At 33.4% G+C, this 8,502-nt stretch overlaps 1 pseudogene; it reads right to left on the bottom strand.

The window, feature by feature from the left end:
* Positions 1-3,327: 3,327 nt before the first annotated feature.
* LOC126691478 (pentatricopeptide repeat-containing protein At4g35130, chloroplastic-like) lies at positions 3,328-5,757 on the bottom strand (annotated as a pseudogene).
* Positions 5,758-8,502: the final 2,745 nt, after the last annotated feature.

Here is an 8,502-nt window from a genome sequence, read left to right as displayed (position 1 = left end):
CATTGAAGCTTCTTTCCCATAAGTTACCCATTTTTGTTGACCCGCAAGAAATGCATTTCTGGAGATATATCTTTATGTCTTTTTTTTTTTTAATAATTTTTTTTCTCACGCATTTCTGGAGATACATCTGTCTTTTTTTATAATTTTTTTTCTCACATTTTGAGTGAACAGCACTAAATGCAGTTTAGTGCTGAAGTTTCTTTGGTTTTTTTTGTTTGTTCATTGAAACATCACTCAATGCTGCCGAAGTTACAACTTTGCAGTTTCGATCTTTAGCTCTTTTAAGTTGTTTGTTCATTGAAACATCACTCTTTTATTATTTCATTACGGATGCTCGTTGGGCCGTCCCCTAAGAGCACATATAGCGGACCCTAACTAATCTGTCGAGGATCCATAGCCAACCCCCAAATTTTAGGAATAACGCTTTGTTTGTTGTATAGTGTCTCTTACTATTGATCTTTCTGGATTTATTTTAATTAAAACTAGAAAACCTGTTCTCCCAACTCTTCTCGTGCTTGATGGTAGGTACACGTTGAGAGATGTTCTCAAGTACTGTAGGGATAAAAAATGAGCCAAGCTGCTCACAAGCAGCTTGATCAAAGTTTGCCTGGCCTGTTTGTTAAGCAAGATTACCTGAGCTTGAAATATGTTCTGAGATTAAGCATCATTATGCTGAGCTTGTCAGCTCATGATCTGGCTTTGATAGAAGGTCTCCATCATAGATCTAATCTGAGGGAATATTCTTCTTATCAAACTGATCTGAGTCTTTTATTTTGGGAATCAAGCACAGATAGCACATCTTTCTCAATTTATCTGTTTTTTTTATTATTATTTTTTATCTGCGGGATTGAAGAACCGCATAAAAAATGCTATGGGCTTTTCATGTGTAAGGCGGATTTTGCCCTCTTTGGTTCCCTAATTGCAAACAAGAGATGAAAAAAGTAGCCATTCCTGTCATAACAAGCCATACTTCCCTATTAGCAGCTGTAGGTCCCACATGGGAGAGCACATAATGAAAGCCTTTTTTGAGACAATAAAAAAGGCCATCTCAGATGTTGCTTTCTAGCTCTGCATTAAGCTTACCATTGATGTAGAGCCCGTCAACTTTTGAAGTTTAAAAACTCATAGTTAAACCAGACATTTAGTAGTTTTTTTGGAGCTTGCAATCAGCTTGGAAGACAGTCGAGTATAGCATGAGCTGAGCTCCAACCAGAATATTGAAACTAGAATCAAGCTCGAGGCAATCTTGAGTTCTAGAAATTATTTGCAAGAGTTGAGTCTGAGTGGTAGGAAGTTGGGCATAGTTTGGTTTGTTTGCACTCCTAACTGTATGATTGGCTAACCAAAGGTGTGCGAGTTTAAATCTTATTCACAACAATTTTGTACAAAAATTAGGAAGGGTAGTGTATGTGTATATTCTTGCATTGACTTGACAATTAATTTTCATTTTTCTTTCATGATTGTTGTTTATTGTATATACCTCTTTTGCTTTTAGAGTTTAATCTATGTTTGGAACTTTTGAAAAAGGCAATATACTTTTTTCCCCTTATTATTTATTAAATCTTTTTTGCTGTCATTATTTAACACCTGTTTCCTTTTAAACTGGTCTTTGTGGTTGTTTGTTGTAGGAATGGCTGCCTTGGGACTGTGTGAAAGTGTTCTGTATAGGCTGCTTACAGGGAATAAGAGGCCATCTTTGAATCAGAGGTACTGGATTTCAAGGCTTTATGTAAAAATTGGATATTTTTGGAGGGAAAGTGTTGATCGTTTTGTGACAAAGCAGGCTGAACTTTTGGCAGTCTGACCATAAACAGGCTGAAGAAGATTTTGTTACTAATGAAGTGTTATGTTTTGTGGGCTTTTGAGGCTTGAATGTTGGTGAGCAAGAAAGAATGACATTGTTTCATTGATTGGCTGTTGCAATAACAAGTTCGATGGGTGTGAGGAGAACGGTTTTGAAGGTGGTAGGTAGTTTCAGAGAAAAGTTAGATGATAAATTGTACTGTGCACGGAAAATGGTTCTAAGCAATGAGATGGATTAGAGGATGATTTAATGAGCTAATTAAGATTAGATTTTTCATTTTTCATTTTTCATTTTTCATTTTTTTTTTCTGAGATGCCTAATATCTCTCTCTCTCTCTCTCTCTCCGCCTTTTGTTTTTTAAAATAAGGAAATGGTGTTTCAGCTTTTAACCAAGCTATTCTATTTCTTGTCCATTAGCCATCTTGAAATCTTCATGTACTAATAGCGTGGTGAATTGAACTTTGGACTTATAGGTTTTTGTCACACCCTATATAGAAAAAAGAATGGTTGTCATGATGTTGTGAATTAGATTATCAAGTAATTAAACAGTATAGATTGAATTATTTGGCAATTTCGAAGGACAAGAAAATTCATAGTTTTCTTCATATATGAGTTCTTTAGTTTCTTTTCTTTAGATGGATAAAGTGTCGAATTTCAAACCACAAATATGTAACTTAAATTTCAGCCAAATCACAGGTAAGTTGTAATTTGCCCTATTTATATATGTGTGTGTACATTGTGTAGTATGACATAGGAAATGATAAAAAGTCGACGAGTTTGCATGACAAAGCTTTCCACATATTCATTCACTATAATGTTGACAAATCTTTAGTAACAGGTTAGGCGGAATCTTCATAGTATAAATCAAAATTATTAGGAGAAAAATGGACAATTTATTAGACTAACTGACTAAGATACCAGATATAATAGAGAAAATTATGTTAGCTTCATTCTTCAAGCAGTCAACTCCCAAAACAAGGATAATAGTTGCTGATATATAATAACATTAAATATTCCTTCAAACAAATAACATTTAGTAAAATTCCCATTTGTAATTTTTTAAGCAGGAAAGCTCCAGCATTGAATATGACAGTATATGTTACAAAGATGATTATGACAGTATATGTTATAAAGATGATTAGCAAAGCAGACAAATTGGAACTTGCAGTTGAAATCGAATCTTAGTGAAAAAGTGGACACCTTGTTTAGGCAACTTAAAAAAACATTAAGAAAAAAACCATACACACTAACAAGTCATAGGAAAAATAAAATAATTATTAATAGAAAGTGACTTAAAATGTTAGTTTCAGGCTGTTTTTGGGAGGGGGGTGGGGGGGGGGGGGGGGGGGTGGAAAGCATGACTAAATGCACTATAAAACCAAATTACTGATATTTTTTCTAATTAGAAAATTCATAAAATCCATGCCATTGGTGACTTCAAATTTAACTGTAGGATGAATCTTTTTTTTTTTTTTTTAAATGACAAACAAAAGCAGTATTAAATGCTAATTACATAGCCAGACTTACCACTGGAGAAAAGGAAACACGTGTAAACAAAAGAGGGGTATGAAAAACAATTTTCCCTTTGAGCATATTCAACTACCCCATGTCTAAAATGCGTACCACCACCTAGGAACCACCTGAGCCAATTCTTCTCATGCACCCAAATTTGTCAAGTTGCGTATGAATCACATTGCTTCACCACACAATCCCAGCTGCTTGGCCATTTATGGGTTTCGTATAATCTTTGAAAAAATCAAGCAAAACAAGTGTTTCAGGTGGTCCTTTCTGCCAACTGCATATTAAAATTAAGCTCACCTCTCATTCAGCCCCCTCCTATTTGAACATGTGGATACCAAATCTAAACCAGGATAATGTCTCTACTTGGGTATTAGAATGCAACACTCAATTGATAAATTTAGCCAAATACTACCATACAAACTCCTGTATCATCTGACTTAAACATGCCAATATCTCATAAATCTCCTCTATTTGATGGTGTCATCTTCTGCAAAAACAAATCCATGGATCATCCCTTTAGCCTCAATGCAACTCCACCCTGGTTTCTTCTTCAGATACTCTCATTCATTACCCTTTCTACTTCTTCAACTTCATTCCATTGTCCAAAACTTGCCTGTAGATTGCTCAACAGAGTATGATACCCAATATTATCAGGTTCCAATTCCAAAAGCCTTTGTACCGTATATTCCCAGAGTTTTATGTCTTCATGAACTCTACAAGCCGCAAGAAGAGAACCCCAAATCCTACCATCAAGAAAATCACCATTTTCAATATTAAGGCTAAGGCATTTTTAAGTTTTCCATATCGACCCAAAAGATCCGCAATGCAAGAGTAATGATCCAAACTAGATTGAATACCAAACATGCATTTCATGAAACTATAAACTTCACGCCCTTCATTGACAAGACAGAGAAATTCCAACCCCCCCACCAAAACAGCATTAGACCAAAAGGTTTTTGGGCTTCAAAACCATGCCCATGAGTTCCAGAGCCTTCGATCATTGTTATCTAGGCTACAAAATCTTTGACCAATATATTATTAAAACACATTCTAGCCATGAAATGTTTCTGCATCTTACATACATGTTTAAGATAGAGTTTTCCAGGTGCTAAGTTTCTTCCATAGATCTGTAAAATAAGATCCTTATAAAGTAGCCATGGATTGCCTTACCCAATTGCAGTGCTCCCAGTTGGGTATATGCATTTGTTAGAATTATGATTAAGTGATTAAATTCATTATTTCCTAATAGTTTAAGCTGTTCAAACAATTAGTAATTTAACATGGTATTAAAGTAGAGAACTTGAGTTTAATCCCTAACTTTACTCTACCTCCCATTTAAAATGTTAAAAATCTCACGTGTTAGGCACACACTTATTAAGGGGAAGTTTAACAAAATCAAGAATGCTTCTCAAAATCTCAACCCCGGGCTCAAAATTTGCAGCCTGCATTTGAACAAACAAATTTATGGCATCCTTAATATATCCATTTTGAATGAAACCTGACATCATAGCACCACATGTAACATTGTTTTTATTGGGAATTTCTCTAAAAAATCAAGCCAATTCCTCTATTTTCCCACACTTGGCATAAAAATCCAACAAAGAAGTCAGCAACACTCATCACAAAAGCCAGTTTTATTGACTAGACAATGTATCTGTTCACCTTGAAAAAGATCTCTAGACTTCGCAATTGCTGATATAAGTATTGTTAGTCTCAATGCTGAGTGCAGCACTACCCTGCATTTCACTAAACTTATTCACTAACTTTTCAATATCCTCTTTCATGGAATAAAAGGAAATCAAATTATTCCAGGAAACATCATCCTTTCTGTCAATCTTTCTGGAAAAAGATTTAAACTTCTTAAATACTACCTGTCCTAGTATACAATTTCAAAACTGAATTTTGCACCGACCCATCTGTTACTAACCCACGCTTGATTGCATAACCATGAAGTTGGCTCCCCTAAATCAAACTTTTACTGACATAACAAGCCTGCAGCATTACCATCATAGTCACTGAATTCAAAAGAGACTTTACCACCATTTCCCGGAACTAATCAAAAGCATTACCAACACTTCCCGCACAAACATGCCCTGAAATCATGGACATCCAAGAAGGCAAATCTCTCCGTGACAATTCATCAAACAATTTACGTGCATAGACTACACACCCGCATTTCACATAAACTTCAATCATTGTATTGCAAAAATATACATCAAATCCAAAACCCATTTTGGTTTAAAGTTAAACACAATGGACCATCTCTCCATATATTACATCACTCTGAAGCAATGATTTACTATCGGAAACTTGAAACTATCATCAGCAACACCAAGAAGTCTCATTGTATAATATAACAAGAAAGTCGAATCAGAAAGACCCAAATCAAGATGGGACTTAACGATCAAATCATGGGGGGCTCCACTTGGAGATCAGGGGGTCCCCTGAACTGGCCAAATATATATATAGTTTTTTTTTTTTGCCCAACGTAAAATAAAATTTTGAACACTTGATCCTAGATTTTTTTTTTTTTTTTTTTTTTAGACTAGGTAAAATAAGTTTGAATATAATTTTCTTAACAATATCTTGACATTTTTAAACACAATAAAGCCCAATAACAAATCAATTTGATCTAAAATCTAGAAGAAAAAAAAAAAAAAATCTAACAACATAAGTGGAAATATGTCAATCTTAATTTCTTAAACCTTAGAAAAAGCCCATTTAAATCTAAACAAATTTGAAATAAATCAATCAAATGGGAGATCAATGGATGAATGATTGCTTGCCTATATACATTAAAAAATATGTAACTCGTAAGATTGATAATAAATAAATCATGTAATGATTTCAAAATATGAAACATCATAGAAAGTAATTGTAAACCTTTATTTATTTAGGTTTTTTGTGTTTTGTGATGTCGATATATTCAATATCTCTTTTATTTTAAATTTTGTATAATTTATGTTTCTTATTTATCCCCTTAAAAGATAATCTTAGAGCCACCATTGGATCAAATTCCATATTCTTCAAAGGTGTTAAGTACCCAGACGACGATGTGAAGGTCATGGAAGTGGGCGTAGAAGCTCATGAGCTTTGAGGCAACAAAGATGAGGAAACAGACTTTTTGAGACAATGAGAGAAGAATGAGCTTGTCTCAAAGTTTGAAGGTCCTTGCATGAATGAAATAGCCATGAAGGGAGAGAAGAGAAGTGAAGATGATGAAAGATATGATGGAGAAGCGGGGAAATATTGAAGTTGAAGATTATTGAACAAACAAAGGCGTGTTCTATTCTTGTCTTTTCGGCATGTTTGGTAGACTATGAATAGGAATATGTATTACAAAGAATACAAGACGCTGTAATGTAATATTTATTATTATTCATTTTCTTGGTGACAACACAATAAGAGAATCCTAAAGACAATGGAATGAAAACATTTTAAATCAAACTTAAAATATATTTTAGAAAATATCTTACTCATATAATTATATTTCTTAAAATAATATATATATATTTTAAAATTTGAAAGAGAAATAGTTATTTTTTAAAGAATTTTTATTTTCATAATTATTATGTGTATATGGAAAGTTTGTTTATTGGGGAATATATTAATTTTAGAAATTAATATACCTACTAATGAATAGCTATTACAACCCTTTTAGAGATGAATAGTTACCACTGCACACCCTTAGTGCAATGGTCACTTCACAAGTATAAGTGCTTGTAGGATTTTTTTTAGAGTAGAATTTCTATCTTATATAATATAGAAAAAGAAATACATATTTATTTCTCATTTAAAAAAATAATTATTTATAAGGAATGACCATCCTTGTAATAAATACATAATCAAACTACTGAATACTGAATAGTTAAGTCATAGAAATAACTATTACATTACAGTGTCTGTTACGGTCTATCAAACATTCCCTTACTGAAGTTGAAGAACAGAGACAGCACTCACGTAAGTTAGTGTTCATCATTGATAAATCTTTCTACTACGGCTCTCCTGGACTTATTTTATTTTTAGCTAAAATTATATTTAATCCATTGAGTTTTACTTCATTGGTCAGTTTTTGTTTTTTTTTTTGTTTTTTTGTTTTTTGTTTTTTTTTTTTTTTAAAAATTAAACTTCAATGGTGAAATAGATCCTTACTCCTTGAGGTTTAATTTTTGTGAATTTAGTTCCTTATTTTATCTTCTAAAAAAAAGCTTTATATTTTATAAAAAGTAGAAGTTGTTTGAACTTTATTTTTTAATAATTCTCATTAAATCTCGGTTAAAACTCTTAGTTTGTCATTCTCTATTATTATAACTAATAAATTATTTTGAAAAAAAAAAAAAAAACTGTTGCGTTATAAATTATAAAAAGAGTTGCCGAATTATTAAAAAATAATCTATTAAATGACCTATTAATGTAGGTTTTGATTTAAATTTGTATTAAACAAAATAGGGTATTTAAAGGTGAAAGTTCAAATAGTGTAAAAACACCCTTAAACGTTTAGACCCCCAAATTACAACTTAACCAATTCAAGCATTATGTCAAACAACTAGTGTGCGGAAAATTAACATAAGCTATAATATGGAATTGGAAAGACTATCTAAGCCTTAGAATCACAATCCACAACAGATAATAAAAGGCAAAGATAAAAGGGAAGGAAGATGCAAACACAAAGACAACACGCGATGTGTTATCGAAGAGGAAACCGAAGCCCTCGGCATAAAACCTCTCCGCCGCCCTCCAAGTGGTAAACAATCCACTAGAAAATGTAGTTGGGATACAAGGACAGCAATAGACCCTCCAAGCCTAATCTACCTAGTGCACCTAAGCCCTCCAAGCTTCTTGCTCCAACGAGGTTGCGCCGAACCTTTTTCTTTTCTAGCTTCCCGGATTCCGCTACTAGACCATAGCATCAACCAATGAAGATTGGTTCCTTCCTAACTGCTTCCCAGAACACCAAACAGCCCGCTCACAGTAATGGATATGGTGAGAACAAAATTTTGGTAAAAAGCCCCTCAAGGGTTTGGCAATGGAGAGGAAGAGAGTTGAAGAATTTGAAGAGACTCTAATGTATAGATTGTGGGTGAATCAATCTTGTTTTTCTTTAGGGTTTCTCTCTTAAAATTCTCTCTGGAAGCTCTCTTTCATTTGTGGGTAAAAGGGGTATTTATACTGGAGTA

The sequence above is a fragment of the Quercus robur genome, chromosome 7 (assembly GCF_932294415.1).
Source record: "Quercus robur chromosome 7, dhQueRobu3.1, whole genome shotgun sequence".
Taxonomy (NCBI): Eukaryota; Viridiplantae; Streptophyta; class Magnoliopsida; order Fagales; family Fagaceae; genus Quercus; species Quercus robur.
This window is presented reverse-complemented; position numbering and strand designations above follow the sequence as displayed.